Source organism: Carassius auratus, unplaced genomic scaffold (assembly GCF_003368295.1).
Source record: "Carassius auratus strain Wakin unplaced genomic scaffold, ASM336829v1 scaf_tig00032445, whole genome shotgun sequence".
Taxonomy (NCBI): domain Eukaryota; kingdom Metazoa; phylum Chordata; class Actinopteri; order Cypriniformes; family Cyprinidae; genus Carassius; species Carassius auratus.
Window position 1 is genome coordinate 317,901 of NW_020526001.1, and position 21,731 is coordinate 339,631.

The 21,731-nt window shown below is 36.8% G+C and overlaps 1 pseudogene; it reads left to right on the forward strand.

Moving 5' to 3' along the window:
* Positions 1-21,731, forward strand: part of LOC113080891 (protocadherin Fat 3-like) — a 57,726-nt pseudogene that overhangs the window by 32,497 nt on the left and 3,498 nt on the right.

The window sequence follows — 21,731 nt, forward strand, 5'->3', positions numbered from 1 at the left end:
CGTGTGTTGGAACCGCAGGCAGTGAGTAAAACTGCTTAAAATATCTCTGCCTCCTTGTTAGTGCGTCCGCCTCCCATGCCGGAGACCCGGGTTGGAGCCCCGCTCGGAGCGAGTCGTTGCTGCTGCTGCTCTCTTTCAGTTTCAGCCTCGGGATCTGATTCTGGATCATAAATAAATGGCTGAATCTGACTGTTAGCCATGGTTTGTTTTGGATGATGGTTTTTTTTTTCCTCAGGGTAATGTCACAACTTCCAAACGCTCTCAACGCAAAAGCCTACTCGCGCTCGTGATTCTTTAGCTCCGCCCACACGTCACGCCTCTAGCAGCTCGTGTTTTTCCGAAAAAAAAACGGCACAGACTATTTTTCTCTTATAAATATAATAAAACTAAAGACTTTTTGTGGAGATATGAAGGATGCAGTACTACTCTATAGGTACTCAAGATTAACAGGATATTGAGTGAAAATGAGCATTTCACCCCCCCCCCCCCCCCTTTAAAAGATGTTCACATATAGTCCAAAAAGACAAAATAATAGCTGAATTTATAAAACTTACCCTGTTCACAAGTTTACATATGCTTGATCCTTAATGCTTTGTCAACAGTTAAACAGACCACTGTTCTTCAGAAGAATCCTCCAGGTCCTGCTAATTCTTTGGTTTTCCAGTGTTATAAAAGGTTCTCATGTTGTATAAAAGGTTTAAACGTTCACTGATTGTAAAGAAGGAAAAACAATGTGTTAATAGCCGGGGGGTGAAAACTTTTGAGTCTTTGTGTACATTTTTCTTTTGTTAAAATATCATATTTAGTACTTCCCTTCAGAAGGTACAGAAGACACCTGCATGTTTCCCAGAAGACAAAATACGTTCCATATGATCTTCAGACTTATGTTTCCTTCTTACGTTTGAACCTTATGTAATACTTGCATATTTACATATACACACTTGTATAAAATTCTATTGGTTCTTATAGACACTCTTAAGCATATACATAATTGTATATAAAAATAAATAATATATTGTCTTAAAACATACTGTATTAATTAACATGTATCTAGCGCACCTCGAGATTCGTAAAGGCCACATATAAGGTCTCATAAATCATACATAAATGCCTTTTGATTGTAAACAACCACTCTTATTTGTTGAGATGTATTTAAAACTGCATTCGAATACAAAATTAGGCAAGGTTAAGCTCCTCATTTAGCGTTTGTCAGCATAGGTCAACGCTAACAGCGTCCTTTCCATCACCTGTGTTTATTCAGATGGTCGAGTGATGCTGTTTACTCGTTTGCAAGCAAAACATTTTTTGTCGGTTCCCTAGAACACGTTGTTAGAAGTCTGTAAATGTAGCTAGGGTAAAGGTGATGCTAAAATGCGTTTGGTTAGCTTTTATTTATCAAAATTACACATATATAGAGTTTTTGTAAGCCACACATCTGGTTAATTTCAAGGATTTCAGACAGTGAGAATTACATACTGAATTACAATGTGGTGTCAGACTCATTTACTTAGCTATCTAATATTAGCATCATCACTTAGCATCATAAGCGTTATTAGCATGGGGGATGTGTGTGTGTTTGTGGGCTGCAGAGAAGTGAATAACTGCGAGTTACTGCTCTTTCTTTCCTTCTATCAGTTCATCTTTATCTCTTCTGTCACAAAAAAAACTTATCAGTGCAGATCTGGCATTCCGACGGTGTGTTTTTGGGTTGGAGAGCGCATGCAATCTGTGTGAAGAGCTCCTGTTGGATTGAACGTGGCTTTTGGGCTGTATTTATGTAGGTATGTGTGTTTGCATTATGATTGTGTGCGTTTGATTGAGAGTAACTGAAGAGTGTGTTGTTGTATTAACAGCAATAGGGGACACTGTGTGTGTGTGTGTGTACATATTAGCATTTGAATGGTCTCAGGGTCATTGAGATGCAGTTGCTATTGACAGCCAGATGCTTAACATGACTGGTCACTGGAGTCTGAGCCACTGGAGAGTGTGTGAACGTACATGAGTGTGTGTCAGTGTCAAATGCAGAGACAAGTATAAATAAGTCACTGGTATTATTTCCCCCAAAAATCACCTTTATTTATTTATTTTATTGTAAAATTGTATTTTATTTTAACAATAATTACTCCATAAATAAATGCATTAATACATATGTAATAAATAATATTTATTTATAAATAAATGTGTATTTAATTTAGCATTGTGAGTGTGAAATCAATGTGAAGACACTTCAGTTACATTAGAAGTTAGTCAATAATCATACACACTTGTGACGTTTATATTTTTAAATCTTTGTAAGATCTGAGAGAATGTGCCAAAATTGACCGAAATAGCTGATTGTCTGCAATTTTGCATAGTGAAACTTGTATTTTATCATATTTTATTGCAAATTTCAAACAACGTGAGAGGAGAAAAATCAGCTGAGAGACAGTGGTGAAAGAGTTATGAGGCGTTATTAAATGTTTAATAATCATTATTGTTGTGCTGTGAAGCTCATATTTCCTGCATGGGTACTATGAGCTGGCGGCTGATAACAGTGCATCTCCTGGTGTGTGTGTGTGTGTGTGTGTGTGTGTGTGTTTGAGTGTCAGGATGACTGAGATAAGTGTGTGTCGTGATTTAAGATGCCTCTGCCATTTCAGACTGTCGCCACTAAAGATTTATTGCTAATTAGGTTAGAGAGCACTTGACCTGTCAGGTGTGTGTGCACGCTCTTTTGTAGATTGGATTGGTTTTCTGTGTTCGCCTGACTGTCAACATTCTCTCATCACACTACATGAGACAGTCCGCCACCGCACACACACACACACACACACACACATATGTAAAACTCTACTCGTTAGGATGTCCCTTTGACATTTCAGAAACCTGGCTCTCACAGTATAGCAAAACAATACTAACAAACCGCTACCAAACCATGTTGTCGGACATTTACCACAGTAATGCTATAGTATTAGGCAAGAATATAATTTAATTCATGCCTATAGGAGACGTTTAGTCTTGCATGTGTGACAGTTTGAATCCTGAATTATTGAGTTTTATGAACTGATTCTTTTATTGAACAAACAACATACAGCGCAAGCAGTGTAGTTTGAATCACAAATGAATACATTTTATGAACCAGTTATTTTTAGTAAATCAAACACATACAATACAGTGCAACCGGCATAGTTCGAATCCCAAACAAATGACTTTTTTAGCGACTGTTTTTGATTAATCAAATGTGTTTTTAGTGAATCATTCACATACGGCACAACTAATCTTCAACAAAGGACTCTTAGGACTCTTTTAATCAAACACAAACACAACATAACTACTTTTTAGTACAAAAAAATGTACCTTTTTTAACATCAACAACAATAACCCTGACTGGAGCATTATATGGAGACGTGAAGTCTTTTGACTTTGGCCACCCATCAACCTTCCTGCATGGGCAAACCCCATTTAGATTCACATTGGAAATTAAAAAATGTTCTAGTAAAATGAAGGAACGCAAATCTGGATAGAGGACCGGCCGTCTCAGGTCTCAGTGCTTGTGTTTGTTGAATAAAGCTCATAATTATGTTTCTAAATTTACATCAGTAATAACACAGAGCAGCTTCGGGCTGGAATGCTGCCGGCCGCGGGCCCGACCGCAACACACACACACACACACACACACACACACAGAGCAGTGTATATAATGTCTTATTTTCTCCAGAGGGAGTTCCGATACTTCTCGGTTTCTTTGTCTTTCTTGTCTCATACTATATCAAACCTGATAATTTTTCTCCTCCACCCCCTCCATCCTTCATTTTTCCTACTCCACACACACATACACACACACACGCACACACACACACACACACACACATACCATTTAATTTCCTTATGGTGGGGCTTCTTTTCATTTGCCTCCAAGGTGTCAATGGCTCCACGACTCCATAAATAAAAGATTCATCACTCAAAAGCTAACAGAGCAACAGTATCTCTCTCGGTCTCTCTCACACTGTCTTTCTGATTCTTTTCCACACACTTTGTGCTAGCTGGCACTCACAAATATTACACACAGAGTAACACAATCTCTAGACTGACCCTGCGTATGTGTTTGCACACATGTTGAAGAGTTTGACATTGACTCGCCGCAGCTGCTGCATGCGTGTGTGTGTGTGTGTAAGAGCAATAATAGTCGGGTCTGCTGCTCTCGTTTATTTTACAGCGCCGTCCGTCCCCTCGTTCAGCTCGTTCTCAGTTCTCACACAGTCTTCTACTGTTCTCCTCCGTTCTGGCGCTCTGCCCTCGCAGACAGGAACTCAACTGTCACACTCCTAATGTACTTCAAGCCAAAGCTTTTACACTTCCACTGTGTGTGTTATTTAGAGAAACAGTTGTATTTTTTAAAACCTTTGATATATACACTCAACGGCTGGGTTTTTACAGCCAGTTTAGCTTTTATTGGACTATGATTTAAATAAATGTTCTTGCTTGGTCAAGATGAAAAAGCCATTTGACTTCTGGCATGTGGTGCATTTCAGAACAAAAGGAAAAAATATTAAAATAAATGATTCATAAATTAATAATTTGCTGATGAATCATGCACTATAACACTTTTTCTTTTTAAGTTTAAGCATTAAATGAAAAGTGCAGTCGTCTTCTCTATTGTCATAGTGAAACATTTTCTCAAATGACGGGACATTGTCTGTCAAAGAAGGATTGGATTGTTGCTTTGATAGCACACACACGTCTCCAAGACGTCTTTTAAAGAGCACTTCATTTGGGAAACATCTGTTGTGTACAAAGATCTTTTAAAAAGCGGTATTACATGCGTTCTAAATCATAAAAATAATTGTATAAATGTCGGTTTATAATCTGAGAGGAAATGTCTTTGGGACATATTACAGCTGAGCAAGTGCTTTACAAATACATCTTCCATAAGAAACCATCATCAAAACGTATAACCTGTTCTCACAGATGTTGCGCAATTGAGTTACAACTATGGACAACTTCATAGCTCGAGCTGCAATTACAGCGGCCAAATTAAGTAAGAAGTAATCAAATCATGTTGGTAGTAATCAAATTAAGGATATGATATGCTGATTAATTAATTCAGTTAACTACATTTAATTCCATGCATTAATGTTTGCTCAGAAAAGCTCTCAGAAGAAGGTTCACACAAGATATTTTTAAGAGATAGTTCAACCATAAATGAACATTCTGTCATCATTTACTTGTTGCAAACCTGTGTGAGTTTCTTTCTTCCATTGGGCACAAAACATGATATTTTGAAGAACGTTAGTAGCCATTGGCTTCTATACTATGGGGAAAAAAATGCTATGGAAGTCAATGGCTACCGTTAACTGTGATGACAGAAAGATTATTCTTGCGTAGAGAGTAGGGAGCTATATAATATTCTGTGAAGTAATGCTTGTGTGCTGTACGATGACCGTCCCGATCGATGTGTTTGTGGCAGCATGGGTTTGTTTACCACCCACAGGCTCGTCTTTTAGGACTCCGTCCAAACGAACAGAGCCAAACCGGATCCAGTCTGAGATTTCACTTTTGGAGAAGCTCCAGGAGTTCCAACAGAAAACGGTTGCGTTATCCCAATTTGTGCCGGGTCTTTGAACCCAAAGTGTAGAATACAGAAAAATCCTCTCAGTTCCGTCTCACTGAAGTTCTCATTCAGTGTGAAGCGGCTCGATGGGACAGGCCACAAACAGATCTCTATTGGTACCCTTTCTTAATATGATCTAATGCGTTTTTTCTGTGGATGTCACACCACCCATCTAGTTTAAAAGGAAATCCCTGGTCATGGCCTGTCCCGAGACTTGAGACACTTGTCCAAGTGTTCTTGGATCAATGTTGGTGTGGCACGGATGAATTGGACTTTGTGTTACCTTTCAGTTTCTGTAGTCTCCTGATTTTAACGCATCAATGTTTTTAACCAAGTGCATCCCCCAAGTTTTAGGTTTTATTCACATTGGTTTAGTTTAGTTCAGAATTTTTTTTAAATAGACTTGGCAGTTGACCGACATCGTAAAGGATAATTTACCCAGAAAAAAGTAAATCTCCCCAAAAACATATCCTAGTCGCATTTTGCATTAAATTATATGTTGAAAATAGAACCCATTGATGCTTGGACCAATAAAGTTTTTTATTTTTTTTGCAATTCTTTTTATTCTCAATATTGCAATACTATATTTCTTATTTTATGCATAATATTTAAATAATATTTTTAATAATATTTTATGTTATTCATATTTTATAGTTGTTGTTAGTAACAATAAAGACTCTGTTTATATATATATATATATATATATATATATATATATATATATATATATATATATATAAAGATTGGTTGTGAAACAGGCTGCTTTGTCTTATTTATTTGTTTTGTGTCCTTGATTCACCCGAACAGAATCTGAGATATTAAACCATTATAATGACTTTTTTCTACCTCATAAATTGAATGCAATCAGAATCGATTCCACAACACAACTCTGTCGTGAGGAAAAATAGCCTGTGTTTTGTAGTTTTTATAGTGCTCATCAGTTCTAAGATCATTAAAAGTTTCAGAGGTTTGACGTAAATAGGTTCACTTTTATTTATTCATTAATAAATGTAATTGGATGCTAGAAACAAACCCCTTGAGGACGTTCTACCTAGATGAACTGACTGGCCTTATCTTGTGGTCTAATTTCATGTTAATGAATCATATTAGACCAGAGTTTTTTTATTTTTTCTGTACCCTGTACTTGAATGATTCAGATAATATATGTATCCGCACCTCATTACTCCGCTATATGAATATAAAAGGGTTATTCTGTGCAATTATCAGACTGATGAATCTAAACTGTATTTAATAGAGCTTTAAAAGATGCTGGGGAATTCATAACTCACAGGTGTGTGTGTACTTTCGCAGGAATGGAGGATAAGTGAGTGTTTTTGTATAGGAGAGAGTGAATTTAATCTCTCAGATAAAGTAGATGGCTAGACTAGACCTCAAACTGACCTGCATTGAGTTCTTTTTCTGCGCATGTGTGTGTCCGTTTCACAGGTGGGAAATAGCCTTTGTCCTTCAGACGTGCTTTCGTAAGAAGCCTGGCTTTGTCTTTGATTGAAGTTTGTCCTTGGAAGTCACACGTGTTGATAAATTTCTCAGGGCTTTTAGAAGGGCCACTGCACAAACACCTGGAGAATTCACACACTTTCTGTACTTAACAAATCCAAGTTACCTTGAATAGTTACCAGGAAAGGACTTCCATGCCATCGTTCCTGTTCGTTTTTACTTTATGCTAGTGTCTGGAGCTGTCGGCATCCTGATGTATCCAAATATGTGGGTACAAAACCACACTTGGCTTATATAAAAACCCCGTCCTGACATAAAGGATGAAGAAATTCAGGCAGTCTGTGGAGGTTTCCTGAACAGTGTGTGCAAATGACTTGTTGAACTTGTACAGTTTGACCTGAAAGACAGAAAAGGATAAGCTAATTTAAATGATAATATGTTGTCATCAACTTGCTACACCACAAGTTAACCAATCATCAGCTGTGAATCTACCAAGCTTTGGCCAGCTGTCAGCAGATTCGTATCTGATGACTGTCCAGCAGTCTTCAGATACCCGCCTTCCGATTGGCCAGTCATCTGCCTCGAATCTGGCCAATCATTAGCTACAGATTTGCACAATATGTTGGGAAATCAGACTTATTTTGACGTCTAAATGGTTCGTTTCAGTGCACATTCAAAAATAAATTTTTTGTCCCATTAGTGTTCAGAAATCATGTGAGTAACTCGTAATCAGAAAGAGTTGTTCGGTCTGCTTTGTGAACTGCTTTAACTGAATCGTTCAAAAGTTTGGATTCAAAACGATTCACTTGTACTGTAAATTGTTCAACCAGCAAGAACTCTGGCCAGTCATTAGCTACAGAAGTTTTTCTCTTTGTCAGTAGTGTTGGGAAATCTGAGTTAACTTTGATAAATTCATACTCATTTTCAAGAAATCTTAAGACTCATCTTTTTCGCCAGCACTTAACCAACTAATACTAGCACTTTTCCTTTTCTTGTCTTTAATATTCATTAAAAAAAAAAAAAAAAAAAACCCTGGCTATGCGTTCAGTACTGGACTAACTGAGACTTGTCATGGCACTTGTTGTTCTCTTGTTGACTTGACTTCTTCTATTGTTCTCATTTGTAAGTCACTTTGGATAAAAACGTCTGCTAAATGATTAAATGTGAATGTAAATAAATTGGTTCTTTTGAAATTATTTTTAAATGAACATAAAAAAACACTATTAATTGCCTATTTATATCATTTTAGTGCTCATAAATCTGACAAGTGAGTTCAACTCTAAATAAGATCAAATTCTTCCGAGAATCATTTAGTATGATTGGCGAACTGCATCAACAAATTCATTTAAAAGACGATTTGTCATTTAGTGTTGAAGTCTAACTCATTTTAATGAATCAGTTCTTTTCACTCAGTTTGTTTCAATAAAGTTTGGAATTAAAATTATGATTTGCTTGTAAATTGTTCAAACAACCAATCATCTCTCTTGAATCTACTGAACTCTGGCAAATCAGTAGCTATTGATTTTTTAGCTGCCAGTGTTTAGAAGTTTGATTTATTTGGGCAAATAAGCATTGAAAAAAGAAAAAAAAAAACACTGAGTCTGATCATTCAAATTTATCCAAGAATCGTTCATTCATATATACGAACTGATTCAACTAATCCATTTAAAAGATTTGATGCAAAACAATGAATCATTTGAAAATTGTTCTAACAGCAAATCATCTTTCATGAATCTACTGAGCTCGGTCTCATTTCAACAAATCACTTCTTTTTTTAAACACAACAACATATTAAAAAGAAAACAATCAATTAGTTTGTCTTTTTAGAGTTCCTAAACCCTGTGAGTGAGTCAGTATTTAATAGTGTTGTTGGGAAGTCTGACTCGTTTAATGTTTTTTCCTAAAATATGTTTTCATAATCATGTTAATTTGTTCTTCTAGTTTTCAGAATACATGTAAGTGAGTATTAACTCAAAAGCAACAATCAGATCAGTCGAATTCATTCAATAATCATTTATTCTGGTTTGTGAACTACTTTAATTCATTAAAAAGGCTTGACTCAAATCATTGATTCCTTTGTAAATCGGTCTACTGGCCAGTCATTAGCCACCAATCTACTGACCGCTAGAGCAAAAAGCCAAAAACAGAAATCCACAAAAGTAATTACAATCAGCAAGAGGAGAAAATACAGTTATTGACTTTTCTGATTGAGTAGAAGAACCTGAACTCGGCCTCCACACATCTCAAGAAAGAAATTATTGTAAGTAGTCCCGCAGCCGAGGACTAAATGAATCTAGTGTGCCTGTGCATAATGTATTTAATTATTTTTTCCTCTTGAGAGAGAATGTGAGACGAGTCAATCAGTGTCTTACCAACAATTTTAATATGGGTCTGCCTGCTGGTGTGTGTAAATGTATTGTAATGTCTGCTCTATGTATAGACTGTCTGTCTCCGTGTGTGTGGAGGTTAACAAGGTGTGCTCTGGTGAGGGTTGAGTTACATACACGACCTGCTTATAATAAGTGATTTACCAGTCCTCTCTCGACAGACAATGTGCATGTGACATTTAGAGATGTCTTTCGAAATGTTGTTCACTTTTGAGTGTACTCCTTTCGCCGATAACCCTTTTAACATGCAGACAAAGAGAGCGAGACTGAATGAGTTCTTGTGGAGACAGAGATATAACATGAGTAAAAAACATGGAAAAGAGTAACGGAAAACAGACGTTCATATATGTACAGCGTTTTCCTGAGCAAACGGAACTGATTTTCAATCAGAGAAGCGAGTTCCAGTGACATGAGCAGCAAATGTGTCTAACGAGGACGTGTTTAATAACATGACAAAGTTGAAGTTTATGCAAATGAGCAGCATTGAGATGTGAGACCCTTGCATGATGTTATGTCATTTTTCTCTGCCAACGTATAGCAAAAAATGTTTTTATGTATTGATACTCATTTTCAAGCTACATTAATTTACATGAAGACGTTTTTAAACTGGAATGACATGTGTGCAGTATTATGCTTTGAATGATGCAATCCAGGCATCTATCAGATGATACATTTAAATTTGAAATGACATTTTTACCGCTAATAGAGAAAGGTTCTAGAACCACTTATTCAGATATTGTTATTTTTTTATTATTTCATCTTTATTTCAATTAATAAAAAATATTTTTTAATAGCTTTACTTAAATGTGTCAGTTATCATGGAAAGAGAAACTGCTTTATAAAGCATTGCAAATTACATTTCAAATGTCCATTCAAACTAGTTAAATATTTGTACATATAAAAGAAAACAAAAACAGCAAAAAACTGTTTGTTGTTTATATACTTAATCGATGGCTGTATGCCAATAATATATTTGTTTTTGATTCAATTACATCATTTGCACTGCACCATAGGATGCATACCTTATTCACTGATGAACCTAATTCATTTTACCTTTGTCTTTTTGCAAGATTTCCAGATCCAATTCACATCAGAGATGTTTGGTGTGTTGCATGGCTTTTCTGAAAACCCTATGGTGGAAAATACTTGCTTAACATCATTTGGGATCAGATTTTCAAAAGCTGGCCAAAAGTGGCCAACAGTACAGCCTCTGTGACCTCTCTTTTCTCATCTGTTTTTCTTCTTTCTTACCTAGTGTTAGATTTATACATAAAGTTCAATACCAGCTGGACTGCCTTTCTGTTAACACACACACACACACACACACACACACACACACACACACAGACACACACACACTGTTTAATGGCTATTGCAGACTTTTGACTATAATAAGCTAAATGATTGAGATATTTTACCTTAGCCTCAGGTTATTTGGGTGTTCAGAGCAGACTTGACATAGATAGACCTCAAGCGTACTTGTGTGTGTCATTTGTTTTTCATTGTAATTGATACTCTTTCTACAACTTACTACCGCAGCAACCTTTCCATTATATGTAATGAACTTACCAGATTCCCTCACTGTGTGTGTGTGTGTGTCTGTGTTTTGAGTGTGTGCTTGAGCTATTTGCAATCACACATATGGAAACTCTCCAGATTGTGTGTGTGTGTGTTGACTTAACTGAATGTCAAAAGGCTTCATCAATGTAGAGTTTCCTATTAATGATGTATGATTTCAAAATGTTATTACTGTTTAATCAAGACCGCCTGGAACTTTAATACATCACATGCTATCTGCCTTTTGACATATGTGGACTTGGTTATAGTTTGAGGATAAGAAGTGAAGTAAATCTGAGTAAAACTCCCTTTGGAGACATTCGAAGATGTCTTCATTTGGGAAAGCCATTAATGAGGAATAATATAGTTTAAAAAGTTCTCTCTTCGGTTTAGGATTTGTAGTTGGTTTAGTTTGAGATAGTCTAAGCGATGTCCTCATTTAGGTGGCTAATTAAACGCGTTTATGCGCATATAAAACATCACAGAACTGGAGTGCATAAACGTATTTGGTCATGTCTGTTCAAGACAAATTATGAAGCATTCGTGTTTGTGTGAAATGCCTAAATGTGATTTGACAAGCGTGTGAAATTTCAGTTGCTCGCAGCAGTAGTAACAAAGGGAGGATCAGATAGCAGGGAGAAGTAGAGATTGAACTAAAGAAAGAAAGAAAGCGAGGAAAAGGAGGTGGAATCCGATCCGCTGGGGTCTGAGATTTCCCATGGTGCACTGGGACGGGAAGCTTCTGTGCCTTTGTTTGTGTTCGTAATGAGACGCGGCTATAAACGTACATGGGCATGTGACATTATAGATTCTGAGACTGAAAATTTCAATACATCCATATTTCTGTTTGTATGATAACGATATATAAGGTTGTTGCGCAATCCATAAGAACATCCCTTATCATGATAAAATCCCTGGAGAGTTTGACTCCTAACCCTAAGGTTGTGGGTTCGACTCTTGGGGCGGCAATATCAGGTGCCCTTGAGCAACTGCTCCGGGTGTGTGTGTGTGTGTGTGTGTTCACTGCTGTGTGTGTGTGTGTGTGCACTTTGGATGGGATAATGCAGAGCACCTACTCTGATTATGGGTCACCCATACTTGGCTGTGTCACATCACTTTTGTAAGATTTTAACACCACATTAATGTTTTCTTTAATAAATAGAATGGACTTATTTGACAGGCGGAAGTAGAGAGAGTAGAAAAACAAAACAGCTTGCAGTTATTAATTACAAAAATTACAGTCTGCTTTTTTTAACCTCATTTTAACAGACACATTTTAGACAAATTTCCAGACGCAAATCCTTGATTTTAGACTCTGAAAGGCAAGTGCTAATGAAATGCATATAAGATGTAAATATTGCACACAAACACAGTGTGAAAAGTAAATTTGCCTGGGAATTTATGTGTAGGCCAACTTTGATCTCACAGCATGAAGATTCTGCATAATAACAAGCTCCTAACGGAGAGTGGGTGTGGTCTGTTGCCGGGGTCTCTCAGGGGGCCAATCAAATCACAACAGTGTTTTGTCAGCCAATAAACATAGCCGTGATAACAGCCAATGAGGCCTCTGGTGACCACAATTAAAAACACAAAAGGAGGATTCCTCCAGTGAGAGTTTGAGCGTGCTTAAGCAGTCAAACACTCCTCCATCTCTCTCTCTCCCTCTCAGTTTCTTTCCAGCAGCAGAGATTTCTGCTATATATTATGTGATATTTCTTTACAGCAGGGCAAATTAAAAAGAAATACTGCTCCTGCTTAGACGAAACACTACTGCTCTCTCTTTCTGGATCTCTCTTCTGTGGTTTCTCTGTTCTCATTGCCTTTTTCTTTCACTCATTTTCGGTCGTCTCTCACTGGTTTTTTCTTTCATTATCACACTCTGATCCTGCCCGTCCTCTCATTTTCTCTTATCACACCATTTCTTCCATCATTTGCCAGCTCCCTCATTCCCTGTCTTCTTCTCACTCTTTCCTCCAAGCTATCTAGCATCCAATCCCACTGTCTCCCACAATACAACTCAATAAACACAAGACAAAGTACATTCGAATACGATTGGTGCATCCAACATCTAGTACTATCTGAGTTGGTGCTACATTTGAATTTGAAAGTATTTAACATCTGCTAATAAAAGTATGTTCTACAGTATATACAGTAGAATGAATATGGGAAGAATGAATGAAATTTGGACGTACTACATCTGGCATGTTATTACTGTCACATGACCTATCTGCATCAGTTGTGTCACTTCACATCCATTCATAAATCCTCTCCCGTGGCCTCATGGGATAGTAAAGTGTCCATTTAATATACTCTTCAGAGTCTTGGGCGGAAGAAGTAGGTCATCCGGGTACTTTTCGCCTACTGTTTTTCGAATACTATGAATTCAGACATACTATAAAGTATGCAACATCGGACACCGCAAATATCAGTACAACAGAACACAACAAGAAATAAAACCGCAACACAATAGCAGCGTGAGCTTAGTCCCATTTATATTATTATAGAAGCCTATTCGTTCATATTTTGAATTAGCTTTTATTTGTTTTTTTTTTTGTTTTTAATATACATTTATGTACTTTTGTCATTTTGTATTGGTATTTGTATTTAGCTTCATTTTAATTTTCAGTTTTAATTTAACTTGAACGTATTTTATTTCCGTTAGTAGCCAAGGCAACATTTTGTAATTTTCATATACATTTTTCAAGGTTACGTTTTTCATCTAATATTTATATTGTATTTCATCTTTAATTCAGTGAATAAAAATGATTTAGCAAATTTATTTCAGCTTCATTTCAGTTAATATTTTGAGAAAAAGGACAAAGCAACAGGAGGAAACAATACATTAGAAAACAGCATAACACAACACACATTATTCTATGCGCAGCGGAATTTTTTTTTTTTGTATTTAGTATTATACTATAATAGTATTTATTAATATAAACTTTATATATATATAGGGACAGTTTGGATGAATCCTGGCAGCTGTTCAGGATCTCTCTCTCTCTCTCTCTCTCTCTCTCTCTCTCTCTGTCTCTGTCTTTTATATTATGCTCTTTTTTCTCATTTTTGTCTTTTAACTCTGTTCTTCCATTACAGCAAAGCTGACGTGCTCTCTGGGGGTTCGTCAGATGAGCTATCTTTCTCTCTTTCTCTGTGTGTGTGTGTGTGTGTGTGTATGATGAACCACCTCAGGATTTCTGGTCAGAAGGAAGATCCTCTGTCAGATCTCTCTCTCTCTCAATCGCCTCAGCACTGTAAAGGAGAGAAGTAGGTCGTGTCACCTCAGGAGAAGTGAAGTGTGTTTATGTGTGAGAGTGTGATAGTGAACGTATTGTTATTCCAGCGGCACACAGAGGTTTTTGTGTAGGTGAAAGCCGCAGTAGTGTGTAAAGACTTGCTGTCTCCTGAAGAGGAAAGATGTACAGACGTGTAAGATGGAGATATATGGTGTCAGTTTGCGTGTGTGTGTGTGTGTGTATGTGTGTAGAGGACTGTCTTTGTGACTGAATCTCAGATTTCTGTTCACAACAACAGAGAGATCTAATCATATCAAACAGAACCTCACTGTTCACAACACATCACAGTCCACAAAACAGCAAAGCTCAGATCAACTCAACATAGGCCTGTCACAATTATTACATAATTAGTTAATTTATTATTTAATTTTAGTTTAGTTTAGTTTTGCTTGTATTATGCTATCTTTTTAATTTTATATTTTTATGGATTTTCACATTTTGTTTATATTAATTAATTTTTTTATTTTATTTCATTTTCATTTTTATTAATGCTTGTATTATCTTTTTTTGTTTTATATTTTATTTTACATTTGTATATAGTATTTTATTTCTCTCTTTTTATTATTGCTTATATGTTTTTCTATTTTATTTTTCTTAATTTTTTATTCTGTTTTTATGATTGATTATTTAAATTTTTCATTTTATTTAATATGTATTATTAAATAACCATGCTTGCATTATCTAATTTTTTATGTAACTTTATTTCTTTTTATTACTTAATTTATTGTATTATTTTATCCGGTGCAAATGTAGACCAAGATTATGAGAGAAATGTACACATTTGTATAGATTTTAAAATTAATTTATAATTTCTGTTGTTATTATTATTATTATTATTATTATTATTATTATATCTTTTTGAAAGATTTTAAAGGAATTCATAGTCCTGCTTTATGAATTCAAGTTAAACATTAATAAATGGCTTGTAAGGGGTATCTATATTACACTTTTCTTGTGACAAACAAAACAGACAAATAAATTGTTCTTTTTCAATTATATGCATTACAAATAATCATTATTAAAGTAACTGAATAAAACACAACACATAACCAACACCAAACAACACAACCAAACACAATGTGACACAGTTCTATAATAAAAGTGTTACTCAACTCTGTGAACACTTTTTTTTAAGGTAGTCACTGCAGAGCTGGTGTTAACATTACTCTCTATACTTCAGCATACAGTAACTCGACACTAACAATGATACAGCACCAGCTGCACTTCACATTTCTATCCATAACAACTCCCAGAGTGCATCTGTGTCTGCATTATGATGTTTCCAACCAATAGTGCTTGAAAGCTGTTTTATTTCATTAGTAAGGCCTACAACTTTTTCATCCACAGCTCAATCTTGATGCACACATAACGTTTCCATATTTGACATTAATTAATTTTACACTTTCACATTACGTTTCCATAGTGTCTTAACTGCCTACTCATTAATAAATACTAGTTGTACCAGGAATCATGTTTCTGTGAAGTGCAGATTTGTATGCTGAAATCATTTTTTCATTGGGGTGTGTGTCTGAGTGCGTGTTTTGATTTGAAACAGGTTTTTTGTGTCAGTGACTGAACAGCTTGCTTTTAACGTTATAGTGGCTGCAGAGCAGTAAAAGCAAAATGTAAAATATTAAAGGACTGAGGGTGCTTTACATGCTAACGACGACTGGCATGTCTGTGACACACATGATTGCTGGACTAGAACACAGTAATGTGGTGTCTGCATGCTTCGGCTTGATTGATGTTTAATATAGCCTCGAGTGTGAACCCACACTTCAGTGTCAGCAGGGTTCGGTTCACACTGCGCCTATTATTCCTACAGAGATACAGATGACAGGGACGATGCTGTTTTGGAAACTGAAACACAAATGCGGACAGCATGGACCTTTTTCATCACACTCACATTCATTTGAATGTTTCGGGACATCTTGCTCTAGTTGAGGAAAGTTTGTGTATAAACTTTGAAGTTGGCTTGAGAAGGCCTGACCTGAAAGTTTGAAGCAGTAAAAGCTTGAAAGTTTAGATAGATGTCGATAGCATGTTGCTAGCATGATTTACCATGTAGCTAACATTTAACATGTTGCTAGCATGTGTTTAGCATGATTTAGCATGATGTTTGAAATAGAAGTTGAGATTTTGTTTTTTTATGTAAACATAAAGCTGAACAAAGCACCCTCCTTCGAGTAAGAAAAGAAAGACAAAGAACGTGGGTTAAAAGGATTATAGTGAAAAAATCTGAATTGGCCAGATTGTGAGGATGGACAGTAAGGATAACATTTTGTATGGCTCCTCTTTAATAAAACTCATGCATTCGGATGGCAGTTCATTCACACTGGAACAAGGGTTTTGCGATGTAATTTTATTCATGTAGCGACAATGTGAAAATAATGGCTGTCGCTCTCCCTCTAATTGTTTTATACTAGATACCAGGGCCTTTTTATGAGACTGCAAATTAATTGGTTCAGTGATGTCCTGAGGAAAGCTGAATTAAAGAGAGACGTGGTGATTTTGGAGGAAAAAATGTGGAGGGAGTCTCAGAGCAGATTGAATAACTCATTTAAATGCTGTTCATTTCATATACATTGAGAATTTGTAGTTTCTGGTGTGAAGTGTTGACCACAGTGCAGTGCTGTAGTTAAGACCGGTTCATTTGAGTCAAGACCGAGATCAGAAGAGGGTCGAGTCCAAGTCAAGAGTCCACATGCTCCAGAGTCCATGACAAGACCAAAGTTCAAGACCATGTGTTCATGGTTTTGGTCTTATTGTGGACTCTGGAGCATGTGGACAAGACACTCTTCTGGTCTCAGTCTTGATTTGGACTCAAAAGGGGAAGTCGTGGCTTAGTGGTTAGAGAGTTTGACTCCTAACCCTAAGTTTGTGGGTTCGAGTCTCGGGCCGGCAATACCACGACTTAGGTGCCCTTTTGCAACGCACTGAACCCCCAACTGCTCCCCGGGTGTGTGTGTGTGTGTGTGTGTGTGTGTGTTCTCTGCTGAGTGCACTTTGGATGGGTTAAATGCAGAGTACGAATTCTGAGCATGGGTCACCATACTTGGCTGTATGTCACATCACTTTCACTTTCAAACACTGCCATAACGTCCTAACAAACTGTTTATGGAGAAGTTGTGGACAGAAAATGGTACTTTAAAAAGTCACAAGAATAAATAAAATCCGTAAAGTCATTACAGAGTATTGATATTTCTATAGTGACGAATGTTTTTCATCACAATACTTTATTGTCTAAATATAGCTTTTGCGAGCCATTGCAAAGCTCAATAGGTGAGTGAATCATTCATTTAAATGGGTTATTTTCAATGAGTCATTCAAACCCATTCACAATTCATGAATGATTCATTATCCTATTAATTTGTTATTGATTCATTATGATACATCATTCATTATGATTCATATTCAAAGCGAATGTATTCTGCAGTTACAAACAACTGATCTGATTTTCAGATGTTTTTACCTGCAAAATTTCAAAGTTTTTGTAATGTTACAGGATCATTTATTACCCTTTTAGCAATATAAGTATTCTAAAGAGCCCGGGAAGTCAACTGTAGGATAAAAAACTATTTGTGGTGACAGTTTTGCAATACGTCCCCTCAGTTTATAAACCGGACTCACAAATTCTTAAAGGGGGGGTGAAATGCTCGTTTTCACTCAATATCCTGTTAATCTTGAGTACTTATAGAGTAGTACTGCATCCTTCATAACTCCAAAAAGTCTTTATTTTTATTATATTTATAAGAGAAAGATAGTCTGTACCGATTTTTCCCGGAAAAACACGAGCGCCTAGAGGCGTGACGTGTGGGCGGAGCGTCGTGACTTTTCGCGACGCTCTCGCTCTGATCAGGCTGTGCTCAGCCTCTCAGTTCTCTGCTATACGGGAGCGCGCGCTCTTCCGGCAGAAGTGCCTTAGGACCCATATAAGGAAATTCCGCTCCAACGTCACACAGAGCCATACTCGGAAAAAATTTTCCGAAACTTGTGACAAACCGGAAGAGGTTTTTTTGGAACAAAAATACTCCTTCAAACGTACAACTTAATTTTTGAAACTTTGTCCATGTTTAGCATGGGAATCCAACTCTTTAACAGTGTAAAAAACTCAGTATGCATGAAATAGCATTTCACCCCCTCCTTTAAACTCTTCCCTCAATTTAGAAAATCATGCCCATGAATTAGTACCTGTACCCACAAATTTCCGATTATAATTTTTTTTATTTTTTACTTCAAGTAATTTCCCAGGCTCCGTAGTATTCAACATTGGTTTATTTGAGTTGAGGGTGTTGAAAAGTTTTTCTACAATCACTCAAGGAACAATCTAAATTGTTTCCCATGTTTAAACTCTTGCTCTCTCTCTCTCACACACACACACACACACACACACACACACACACACACACACACACACGCATGCATGCTGATTTACAATAACACATTTGACAACATGAACAAGCGCAGCTTAACTCCTTCCAGAACAGCACACAATAACAGACCAGACATGACAGGAGAATCGAACAACTTTTCTCTCACGCACACTTGTTCCGCCTTACTTTGTCTTATGCATAATACATACACTCTCCACTGGTAGCTTTGAACTCATTGTCCTTCTCTCCTGTTTACTTCTTCCTCCGAAGGCTTTCTCTCTGCTTCTGTAGGTCACATGATTACATGAGGGACCACCAAATCACAAACGTCCCCTCAAACACACGCACACACACACACTGCGCTTGTTAGCACCGCCCGTTTAGCCGCAGCACGTGTCAAGAAAGCAAGAGTGTGTGTATGTGCTTCCAGAGTTTGTTGGCTCAGACTGACGAGACATTTACAGAAACCAATGCCAGCAGCAATAAAGATCCCGCTTCAATTAATGACACCAAAACAAGCACACACACACACACACAAACACACACACAGGCACATAGATCATCAGAACTCTCTGTTATGGAAATGGCCATTTGTTCTCCCTCACTTCCTCTGTGTTGTACACCGAATATTGGATTTGAAAACAACAAACAAGCAGTAGCAAGACAAACAGTAGTCACCAGTTTATGTCAAATGGAGTGGTTGGGAGTAGGTACATTTGACCAAATAAATGTCCAAATTGTGATTCTGTTTGTGAAATTGTGAAACCAGTGTTGTAGTCATAAAATATTCCCTTTTTACTTCTAAACTTCACTTGAATTTGTTCTAGATCATTAGACATGACGTTATGGTGCCTTCAAGGCCTGTGTGAAACTAGTTTCCTGTATGCTTTCATACAGAAATGCTATCTCTAAACTGGTCCATTAAATAACAAGACAAGGTTTTAGTAAATAAGTATAAGTATTCCATTCCGAACATGTCTTCTTGGACCCCAATAGGTGGCCATTTGTGTTGCCTGTTCAATAACATATTGTGTTCTAGCTTTATTGTGATTTTCTTCCCTTGTGAAATTGAACCTTGGTTTTACTAAAAAAAATATGGTTATTGTAGTTAAGTCTTGGTAACCACAAATTAACCATGGTTTTGCTACACTAACCATAGTTTAACAATGGTTTTTGTAGTAGAAATGTAAAAATATACAAAAGGTAATCAATCAAAAATACTCCACTGTAACTGTAATAAACCCATGGTTAATTTTTATAAGGGTTGACTGTAGGTCATTTGCTCTCCCCTCTGCCATAAAATTTCCTGGCATTGGTATCAGCTGCTGCAATATTGGTATTGTGGCAGCATTAATACAAACACATACATTTAGAAGAAGTACATCGGTTCGGCTTTTCTTAAACGTGAAACTGACGTGAAAGGATCATGCCGTAGTCTATGGATATCATAACTTCTCACACACACACAATTCTCTCTGTTATTGAAATGTGCTTTGTTCTATATCACTTCCTCTCTGTTTCTCGTAATGTTGGATTGGTCGTCACGTAACGGCTCGTCACCCCGTGGAAGAGAGGGGTGGGGTGAGCAGAGCTCATTAGCATTTAAAGCAACATGGACTAGAATAGCGTGCTGAAAACAGAACTGATTTTGATAGGGTAAAAAGGGTGCTTTTACATTAACATTGAGACATTTTAACCAAAGTGTGTTATAGACTTTTCATTAATACCCTAAAGATTAATATCAACTTGTGGAAAATGGGCATCTGATGACCCCTTTAACATACCAATAAATGGAGTGTTCAGAAAATGTCTGAATATAAAAAAAAAAGTTTTGATATTTGATATGACATTTATGCACTGCGGTGTTTGTACTGGCCTCATAATATGCACTTTTATTGTGTTGGGTAAGTCTTTGGCCAGATGAGCTGAAGATTTGGTCAGTCTAAACAAGGATTTGGGGGAGACAAGACGCTGTTTGTGTGCTGAACATTGACTGCTCCAAAATGCCTGCTGGTTTTAATCTTGACTCACTGTCTGTCAGTGTATGTGGACACAAAGAGAGAGAACAAGAGTGTGACAGAGAGAAACCGAGAAAAATAGACCCGGAGAAATAAAATAAGCTGATCTCTGCATTTTGAGTTCTGTGTGTGTGTGTCTTTTCCAATTTGTGAGACTGAGTTGGTGAGTGCGCTGTAGGATATCATTAGAGGTGGAAGGGGATGTGTGTGTGTGTGTGTGTGTGTGTGTGTGTGCTGAGTCATGTGTGGGCTGACCACAGCAACTCCGTTCTGAGTGTGTATATTTTTTGTATGCAAGTGTGTTTTTGTATGAGCAAGTTGCACTGTGTGTGTGTGCATGGTAAGGTCAGCATTGCATTTTTGTGGACTGGAACACATCCTAACCATCCCATAGGGAACACACAAAACAATCAGTGTCTAAAACAAGAGTTGATGTACCATACCAAAACACACATACACACTGACATGCAAAATGCCTTATTTGCAAATACAAACTCCGAAACAATACTAATTCAGGACATACCTTAGACTGCTATTGGTTTTGTATAAAGCTAATTATAACTAAACCTAAATGAAAATGTTAGCATTTTTTAGTTAAATTATTTGTTATTTATTGGATTTATGAATAATTTTTCCAATTTAGGTCCTTTGTCAAATTCAGTGGACAAAAAACTTCTGCAGACAATTTTGTTCCCAAGATTAGCAAAGTAAACCCACACTCACGGACTTCCTCTCCAGCAGCACTTTATCATAACCAGTATATTGCTGAATCCACAAAATTTGTCCTTTCTCAAGACCTTTTTAAAAACCATTTCATATAATGAATGTGTGTGTGTGTTCATTTTCATGGGTTGTATTTTTGATATTTCGTTCTCTATAATTATTTTGTTCCTGACTTGCATTCTCCTAATGTTTTTTCTTCTGTGTAGAGTGTGTGTGTAAGTGAATTTTCCTGAATTGCATCCTCCTGGTTTTTCTATAATATGTAATTGTGTGTCTGTGTCCATTTTGAGAGCTGGGTAGTGATGTCATTTGGCTTGCGGTTGCCTGGC